Consider the following 10,539-nt stretch of genomic DNA (forward strand, 5'->3'; position numbering starts at 1 on the left):
CCGGGCGTGACGCCAGTACACCACAGAACCACACATAGTGCATGTTTTTGGAGGTGGGAGGACCTGGAGAGAACCCACGCAGACATGGGGAGAACATGCAAACTCCCCACACAGCGGGACTTAAACCCGGAACCGCTTATCTGAGCGGCGCCACCATGCCACCTACTAACAGCCAATCACTTGACTTTCATCAATGACATAGACATTGAAGGTAAACATATCAATAATATACTCAGAAACAACAGCTCTATGACTGGCAAATTGTGGCTCGTTGGTCTAGGAGTATAACTCTCACTTAGGGTGCGAGAGGTCTTGGGTTCAAATCCTGGATGAGCCCTTGACTCTCTGAGATTAAGCCATTTGATATCAGTTATGAGCGCTGCGGTCTGTACTATGCAAGGTCCAAAATGTTTTGAGGAAATTTATAGTATTGGGACTAGGTCCTTGTACATCAAAACGTGGGTTTCACTGAGGAAACTCAGCCCCTATAAAAGGGTCAGTTCTGCACTTCTATTCCAGATGATCCACGAGTTTATGGAATTTCTTTCACTTAGTAATTCAGTGCAAATCTTTCGTGGGGTACTTTTAGTGGCTCGTTGATCTAGACTAGAGGTATGATTCTCGCTATGGGTGCGAGAGGTCCCAGGTTCACTTTCTGGACAAGCCCGGCTCACTGCCTATTTATTCCATTTGAATTGTGAGATTACCACACATAAAACCGCATCGTGTCTGATTTTTTAGGAGTGTGTAATTCTCGCATCAGGTACAAGAGGTCTTTCTTTAAATTACCACATTGAACCCTGTGTTTTGAAATTGTTTTGCATGTGTGAAACAAAATGCCCCCAATCTGTTGTGAAGTCTGTTGACACCACCTAAACAACTCAACATAACAAAACCTACTCATCTAACCGCGTACTGTACCCCTAAAAAGGAATGGCACATTTTGGTTAATTTCATGTAAATATACCTTTTAAAGATACAGGAACAAGTTTCTCTCTCCAAGGTTTTTGTGGCTTGGTCTAGAGGTTTGATTCTCACTTCGGGAACGAGAGGTCCAGTGTTCGATTCCTGGACGAGCCCTCCCTCTGTTGTATTTGTTCCGTAGTGACTCAACATGTGTGCCAAGAGTAAAATAGCACTGCTCTGAAACTGTGTGACAACTGTGTTTCTCAGTCCTACTTTAAAAACTTCCATCGACTGCATTCTTCCTAGCAAACCAACGTAAATACAGTAAACCAATGTATACCAGGGCTTTGAAACAGAATTTTTTGCCCATCAGTTCATTCCAAACAGAAACAGTATTATAATGTTTCCAGCTTTACGTTCCACCCATGCATTGACATACCTGAACCGGTTAGAACAAAAAAATATAGTTCCCAAAACGGTTAATAACATTCCTTGTAAATATAAACAGGTAGGTAGCTTCAGGAATTTTAAACTGGCAATTGAGGCAGTTATTTGGCATAGTGTAGATATGTCGCTACAGTAAACAGGACAGCAGTACTGATCCACTTACAGAACTGAGGATGGAGAATCAGGGGACGACAAAGAAGTTGTGGCAGCTTTATGATGCAACAAATTTTCAAAGTTTCAAAGCTTCAAATTTTGAAAGTTTCAAAGCTTCAACGTTTCAGAGCAGAGTCCAGCAAACTCTGCTTTGAAAATGGCTGCAGCCAATGAGTTAATGTCTACGTCAAACATTTTTACATCTCGCAAACGGGATGTATTGTAATAGTCAGTGTCTGTGTGTTCGTCCGTCTGTCCGTCCGTTCGTCCGTTGGTCGATCGGTCCGTTAGTCCACCACATTTCTTCGCAACCGCTGCAGATAGAAGGATGGGGGAGAAAAGCACATTACTCGGGCGGCAAAAGGGATGAAAATGAGATGATGACCTTGACTTTGAGAAAACTAGGTCAAGGTCAAATTTAAACTTTTGTACACTCAGGAACTGGATAAGATAGAAAGGTGAGGGAGATGGCCAGTGTGAGTAAGACCATAGATCAAAGCTAGTGCTTTGATCTACCAATGCTTTGATTTACCCTGACCTATGAAAAAAAATAGGTCAGGGTAAAATTTTCAATTCAGGGTTGTCGTGGGATTTTGCAGTCAGCCTTGGTTCTAGTTTTAAGATTGACAGACTGCAGTGTTTACCTGTTATGAGAGACTAGGAGCCTCCTTTTCCTAGACTGCTGGTGATATGTCTCAACTTCTCTCCACTCTCATCACTTTGAGTGAGTGCATTGAACATTGAGTGAGTGACAGGTTGAGAAACATGAGGTCAGATATTTTTTTCAAGAACAAAAAAAAAGGTATTAACCGGTTACTATTATTTTGAATAACCGATCATGTTCCCAAACATAGAAAAAAGTTTAGTTACTGGTTTTCGTTTTTGTTCCATGAACCGTTTCAAAGCCCTGATTTTTACGTTGATGTTCTTTATTGTAGTGTGATGGACATATTTTCAAAATGCCCATTGTTTTCTTTAATATACACTTCAGAATGAAAGTAATTGTAACATGAACCATTTTTACCCAACAGATCAATACTTTACAATGATTTCTGTTTCTGACTGTAAACCTTACCATATAGGAGCCACCTGCCTGCAAGACCACTGTATGTTTGTATCAATCAATCAATCAATCAATCAATCAATCAATCAATCAATCAATCAATCAATCAATCAATCAATCAATCAATCAATCAAGTTTTATTTATATAGCGCTTAATCATAGCAAAAGACATTTCAAAGCGCTTTAACAGACAGAGAAACCCAACTGAACCCTCCAGAGCAAGCATAAGCGACAGTGGCGAGGAAAAACTCCCTCGATGAGGAAGAAACTCCGGGCAGGACCCAGACTCTTTTGGGCGGCCATCCGCCCTGACCGGTTGGGTGGAAAAGAAATCAAAGGAAGATAAGAACAGGGAAAAAGAAAGAGAGACAGAGAGAGAGTGGCAGATAGACCAGATAGAGACAGTGTCAATATGGTTAAAGTTATGTTTCCCATTGCTAAAGTCAAGGCACAATTACAGCTGCGTGGATGACTGTATGGCGGCATGGAGGAAGAAAGGAAGCAAAAGAGATCTGTAATCTCAATGGGACTCACGTGGATAAATAAAGGTTAATAAATTAATAAATTTTTTACATTTTACAATTTACATGAAGCACATATATCAAATGCCACTTCTCTATTTTCACAGACAACATTTAGAACACCATAAGATGAAAAGTTGTACTTTACTTGAATAAGGATTCACACTGTTGTTTGTTTAGCAGGTAGCTAATGGTCTGTTAGTGCAGGAAACCTCATGGGTTTGTTTCCAGATGGCTTTAGTTGTAGTGCTGCACACTTAAACGCATGAGCAGCAGTGTTCCGGGTTAGATGCTCACAGCATTATTATAGGTTGTCTGCATTGATTACATAGTTTAAATGTCTTAAATAAAGACTACATGCACATCATTGGACGTAAGATTGCTGCCATTTGAGCAATTTAATGAATGGACAACATGCAGTCACAGGTCTGAGGGTTCAGTCCTATGGTCCTTCATCTGTGCAGAGGGTAGTATGATGATTTCTTTGATTGCATGCTTCTGTGGAATTAAATTTCAGTTTACAGCTTGTAGTATTGTGTGACAGTCCAGTTCAGTCTAATGATACACACTCCACTCCACACATCCACTGTGGGGTTGTTTTAGAGCTGTTTCTGAGCAGCAGCCGGTGCTACAATTAGTCAGCAGGTACTCTTTCTAGTTGATAATTTACCAATGCGTCATGCTATTCCTGACATAGGTCAAATCAAAACAGCCTTGTAAACTGGCTTCTGTTTACAGGATGTCGACAATCTGGTGCTACTTTGCATCGTTCACATTTTCTCTTCCAGTCAAAGACAAAGAGATTGTTTTGTTAGCAAAGGTCAGCGTCAACATGTCGGTCTTACAGTGCGCAGTAACTCAGAATATGCACAGTATTGCATATTGTGACCTTAAGTGTAATGAGGATTTTATTATGCTGTGTATACATTGACATTGACCTGTTAGTGTTTTGGACAGTTTGTGTTTCAGTGGGCGGGCACAAGCAGTAGAGCATGGGATGGGTGAGGTGAGAGAAGGGAAGTGTTTGGAATGCAAGTACATGCCTAAACATTATGATACAAGATCAGGAAGTGTCTGAATGAATATCAGCTCGACACTCTCATTGCTTTATGGTGGTAAGGGTTCAGACAGGGAGGGGACAGTCTGAAGTCTTTCCTCACTGTGTCTTTTTTTTTTTACATGTATCAACTAACGCAATAGGTATGATAATCTTTCTTTCACAACCATTCATCATTTGACAGATGTCATTTCCTACTCTCCAAGGTTGCAACAGTCATAATTCATGCTTTTGTTTTGGTGCCTTCATTTGAACGGTAAGGCTGGTAGAATTAGCCTTGTTTCAGTGCTGTTTGATGTTTTGTCTAAAAACACTGGAATAACAAGCTTCACTTGCTTTACTAGCTGTCCTCACCTCATTTTGCAGTGGCTGATGAGGGTTTGTAATAACTCAAGAAACTTGCCAGGCAGGGAGTAGGAGACACAGGTTGATATTTGCATCAGAGTCAACCCCATCTGACATTAGAGAGCTGGGAGATCATGGGTGCAGCAGTTTAAGCAAAGCAGAGGGGACACATGGTGATTCTGGATGAATCGACCTACATCCAGCTGTTACTGAACCAATGTTTGAATGACGACGGGCATACTGCAGTCAGTAAATTAAAAGTGTCCGCAGCTCTCAGCTCCTCTCACTTAGTGCCTCCCTGCCTTCATTACTGGATTGCTTTCTACTAGTGGGGCCAAATATAACCCACATCTATCATCTATGGTTCATTAACAGTGCCAGCATGGATTGCACTATTCATTTTGAATATAGTTTTTTTTTCCATTTTATTAAATTCTTTGCTGCTTCTGGCACTGACCTTTTGGTAATACTTTAGCTCATAGTTGTGAGTTTAACAAAAGTTGATCAGTCTTGAAGGATGATCGCAAGTTAAACTCACATCCTCGAGGAAATCCTCAATTTTTTTGCTTCAGCAAACTTGTTTCAGGTTTTTAACTTGCTTGCGTTTTGATATTGATTGATGATTTAATTTCTTAATGAGATTGATCCTTGTGTTTTTCACCCTGCCGCCTTTCCTTTTTAAGATGTGATTGGAAAAATTATTTTGAAGCCTCCTCTAGAGGGATACTGTTTATGTGGGTAATATGTTGCCCTTAGTACCTGGTCAGATGTCTCATGTGCACTACTTTCATCTGTCATATATAATAGCCTTTGCTTAAATAGATGTCCAATAACAATCCAAACCTACTCTCAAATTTGCTGGCTTGAATAATCATTTAATTTTCCTTTTATATAACTTGTGAATTATGACTTCTTTGCAGTTTTATTCAATTGTAAACAAAGGTACACACACTTACCGTATAAAACACTACATTGCTCATTTAAATAATAGGTTTTAAGTTATATTCATAAAGAAATATTGTTTTTGTCCACTTAGTAATGGTCGAGGGGCACACATGAGCCTGCAGCCACACGGCCTCCTCTCTACTGATGCAGAGGCAGAAACATTTGCATAAGCAGATGGACAGGTCTTTACTGACATGTAGTATTTCCTCGCTGTGACACTTCAGCTTGTAGTGAGACCCATCAAGGATGTAAGTGTTTATGGATGAACTGCCGTGCTTCTGTTGGAGGACAGTTGTAATGCAGAGCTATATTTAAACTTCCCCCGGGGTGCCATTAAATCATTTAATTTCTTCGTCAGGCTTGGCTGACCTAATTTTAACAGGCACATCAGACACCATTAAGGAAAATGCTAATAAAGGAATATTTAGTTTTCTCTTAACTAACATTTACATTTTGTATTCAAGCCTTTTTGCAGAAATTTTTGTTATGTGTAGTAGCATATTATTATATTATTATTACTATTATTATTACTATTATTATTATTATTATTATTATTATTATTATTATTATTATTAGTAGTAGTAGTAGTAGTAGTAGTAGTAGTAGTAGTAGTAGTAGTAGCAGTAGTAGTAGTAGTAGTAGTAGACAGTTGACAGAGGAGTTCAAGGTGGAGGTGGGACTGCATCAGGGATCAGTTCTGAGCCCCTTCTTGTTCGCTATGGTGATGGGCAGGCTGACAGACAAGGTTATACAGGAATCTCCATGGACTATGATGTTTGCAGATGACATTGTGATCTGCAGTGAGAGAAGGGAACAGGTGGAGGAGAAGCTAAAGAGGTGGAGGTTTGTCCTGGAAAGGAGAGAAATGAAGGTTAGCCGCAGTAAGACAGAAGACGTGTGTGAATGAGAGGGACCCAAGTGGAAGAGTGAAGTTTCAGGGAGAAGAGATCAAGAAGGTGGAGGATTTTAAGTACTTAGGGTCAACAGTCCAGAGCAATGGAGAATGTGGAAAAGATTTTTTTTTTTTGCAAAAACACTTTAATCACATTCAAACATTTTGCAATTTTACATTAGATGAAGCACTAAAGTGCTTTGGAAGAAGATTTTTTGCAAAAAAAACTTCAATCACATTTAGAACATTTACAATTTTTCGTTAGATGAAACTTCAAAAACACTAAACACTCAAAAACACTAAACACCAATAAACAAAGGGAATGTGGAAAAGAGCTGAAGAAGCATGTACATGCAGGATGGAGATTCCTGTCTAACCTCGTCTGCCAGCCTGTCCATCACCATAGCGAATCAGAAGGGGCTCAGAGCTGATCCCTGATGCAGTCCCACCTCCACCTTGAACTCCTTTGTCACACCTACAGGACACCTCACCACTGTCTTACAGTCCTCATGCATGTCCTGCACCGCTCTAACATACTTCCCTGCCACTCCAGACTTCCTCATACAATACCACAGTTCCTCTCTGGGCACACGGTCATAAGCTTTCTCTACATCTACAAGAACACAATGCAGCTCCCTCTGGCCTTCTCTGTAATTCTCTGTCAACATCCTCAAAGCAAATACTGCATCTGTAGTACTTTTTTTGCATGAAACCATACTGCTGCTCACAAAGGCTCACTTCTGCCCTTAGTTTTGTTTCAACTACTCTTTCCCATAACTTCATTGTATGGCTCATCAGCTTTATTCCTCTGTAGTTGCTGCACCTATGCACATCTCCCTTGTTCTTAAAAATGGGCACCTGCACACTTCTCCTTCATTCCTCAAGCATCTTCTCACTACCTAAGATCCTGTTGAACAACCCAGTCAGAAACTTTACTGTCACCTCTCTTAGACACTTCCATACCTCTACAGGTATATCATTAGGACTGTGTACCTTTCCACTCTTCATCCTCTTCAATGCCCTCCTCACTTCATCCTCACTAATCTTTGCTACTTCCTGGTTCACAACAGTCACCTCTTCTAGTCTTTGTTCTCTCTCATTTTCCATGTTCATCAACTCTTCAAAGTACTCTTTCCATCTTCCATCACACTACTGGCACCTGTCAATAGACTTCCATCCCTATCCTTAATCATCCTAACCTGCTGCACGTCCTTCTCATCTGTCTCTCTGTCTTGCCAACCTGTATAGATCAGTCTCTCCCTCCTTACTGTCCAATCTAGCATACAAGTCATCATAAGCCCCTTGTTTGGCCTTTGTTACCTCTGCTTTCACCTTACGCTGCATCTCCCTGTACTCCTGTCCACTCTTCTCAGTCCTCTCAGTGTCCCATTTCTTCTTAGCCAACCTCTTTCTCTGGATACACTCCCGTACCTCCTCATTCCACCACCAAGTCTCCTTATCTACTTTCCTTCCAGATGACACACCAAGTATTCTCCTACCTGTCTCCCTGATCACATTAGCTACAGTTGTCCAGTCATGTCTTAACTCCTCCCTAAAAGTCATGCAACACTCTTCCTTTTTCAGCTTCCACCATTTCGTCCACTGCTCTGCCTTTTCCCTCTTCATCTTCCTCACCACAAGAGTCATCCTACACACCACCATCCTATGCTGTTTGGCTACACTCTCGCCTACCACTACTTTGCAGTCACTGATCTCTGTCAGATTACACACAAGATGACATCTATCTGTGTGCTCCTACTCCAATCTTATAGGTCACCCTATATTCCTGCATTTTCTGGAAGAAATTATTTACTATAGCCATTTCCATCCTTTTTGCAAAGTCAACCACCATCTGTCCTTCTGCATTCCTCCTGGATATCAAACCTGCCCATCACCTCCACATCACCTCTGATTCCTGCACCAACATGTCCATTGAAGTCTGCACCAATGACAACTTCTAGGTATGCTCTGCATCACTTCATCAAAGTCCAACCAGAATTTCTCCTCCTCCAGCTCACATCCTACATGTGGAGCATACCCACTAACAACATTGAACACCACACCTTCATTTTCTAGCTTCAGACTCATCAGTCTATCTGACACTGTTTACCTCCAGGAAATTCCTAACAAACTCTTCCTTCAAGGTAACTCCTACTCTATTTCTCTTCCTATCTACACCATGGTAAAACAACTTGAACCATGTTCCTAAACTTCTAACCTTGCTACCTTTTCACCTGATCTCCTGGACACACAGTAGGTCAACCTTCCTCCTCTGCATCATGTCAACCAACTCTCTACCTATTCCTGTCATAGTTCCAACATTCAACGTCCCTACTCTCAGTCCTATACTCTTGACGTTCCTTTTCTCTCTCTTCCTATGAACATGCTTTCTTCCTCTCCGTCTTTGACCAACAGTAGTCCAATTTGCAACGGCACTCTGTAGGTGAACAGCACCGATGGCGGATGTTGTTAACCCGGGCCTGACCGATCCAGTATGGAAGTCATAGATTGGATTGTTATGTTTGATTTGGCAAAAGTTTTACTTTGGATGTCCTTTCTGACACAACCCTCTGTATTTATCCGGGCTTGGAACCCACACAATAAGACACTGGCTTGTGTCCTCTTGCGGCTACATTTAGTAACGGTAGTAGTAGGAGTATTAATAGTACTACTGTTACTACTACTACTAGTAGTAACATTGACACTAACAGGTAAATGTCAATGTAGTATTAATAACTGTATTAGTAGTATTAATATTAGGACTATTACTAAATCAGAAAGGAAAATCAGAGAGGGGAAGAACATGTACAGGAGGAAGATGGAGGACCAGCTGCAGCAGAACAACGTCAGCGAGGTGTGGAGAGGCCTGAAGACCATCTCAGGCCATAAAGGACCTGACCGCCAGGTCACTGGGGACCAGAAGTGGGCAGGTAACCGGAACGAATTCTTCAACAGTTCAGGCATTCACCCCTCCCCCAGCCCAGCGCTTCATGCTGCAGCACCCCCCCTCCTCCCCCTGCCCCTCTCCAGCACCACCAAATCCCCTCCCCCTCCCCTTCTACAACAATCAACTCACGGCCACCCCCCACTCCTCAGGTCATGTTACAGCCACCCCCTACGGTTCACCTCTTCAACCCACCCCCCTCACCCACACCCCCCAGCACACAGTCCCCCTGCCCCACCCTTACCTCACTGAATCCTAGGTGAGAAACCAGCTCCGGAGGATCAAGACGAGGAAGGCTACTGGAAGGTCCAGACGGTATCCAGACGGTATCAGCTCCAGGCTCCTGAAATGTTGCGCAGACCAACTGTGTAGGATTGTTGGACACAGGGCGGCAGTGGCTCAGTGGTAAAGCAGGCGGTAGAGCGGGTCGTCCTATGATTTCAAGATCAGCGGTTCGATTCCCGCTCCCGCCCAAAAAATATCCGGAGGTGAGCTGACAGTGGGAGGTGTCAGCTCACCTCTGGAGCACTGCCGAGGCGCCCTTGAGCAAGGTGCCGTCCCCTTTACAAATTGCTCATTTAAGGCGCACCATGATGGAGCTGCCTGCCACTCTACCTCCCTTGCATGCCTACAGGCCCCCTTGTGTATGTGTGTGTGTGCTACAGGGGCCTGTACACACTAATATATATATGCATGCGTTTGAATCATTAGCTAGAGTGTGCATTCTTAATTTCCCTTTGGGGATCAAAACAGTATATTAAATTAAATTAAATTAAACATGTTCAACATGTGCCTGAAGCTAGGAAGGGTTCCACAGCTGTGGAAAAAGTCCTGCTTGGTTCCCGTGCCCAAGACCCTGCATCTCAAGGACCTAAACAGCTACAGGCCAGTGGTGCTAACATCCCACCTTATGAAGACCCTGGAGCGTCTGGTCCTCTGTCATCTCCGCCCCCTGGTGAGCCCATCACTGGATCTACTTCAATTCGCTTACCAGCCTGCCATCGGGGTGGATGACGCCGTCATTTTCCTTCTACATTGAGCTCTGTCTCACCTGGAGAAGCCGGGGAGCACTTTGAGGGTCATGTTTTTTGATTTCTCCAGTGCTTTCAATACAATACAACTGGCACTGCTGATGGACAAACTGGAGATCACTGGGCTGGACCACCACCTCACGGACTGGATATTGGACTACTTGACCAATCGCCTGCAGTTCGTGAGGACCCGGGACTGTGTGTCAAACACTGTTGTCTGCAGCACAGGGGCACC

This window comes from Antennarius striatus, chromosome 11, assembly GCF_040054535.1.
Source record: "Antennarius striatus isolate MH-2024 chromosome 11, ASM4005453v1, whole genome shotgun sequence".
Lineage (NCBI taxonomy): Eukaryota > Metazoa > Chordata > Actinopteri > Lophiiformes > Antennariidae > Antennarius > Antennarius striatus.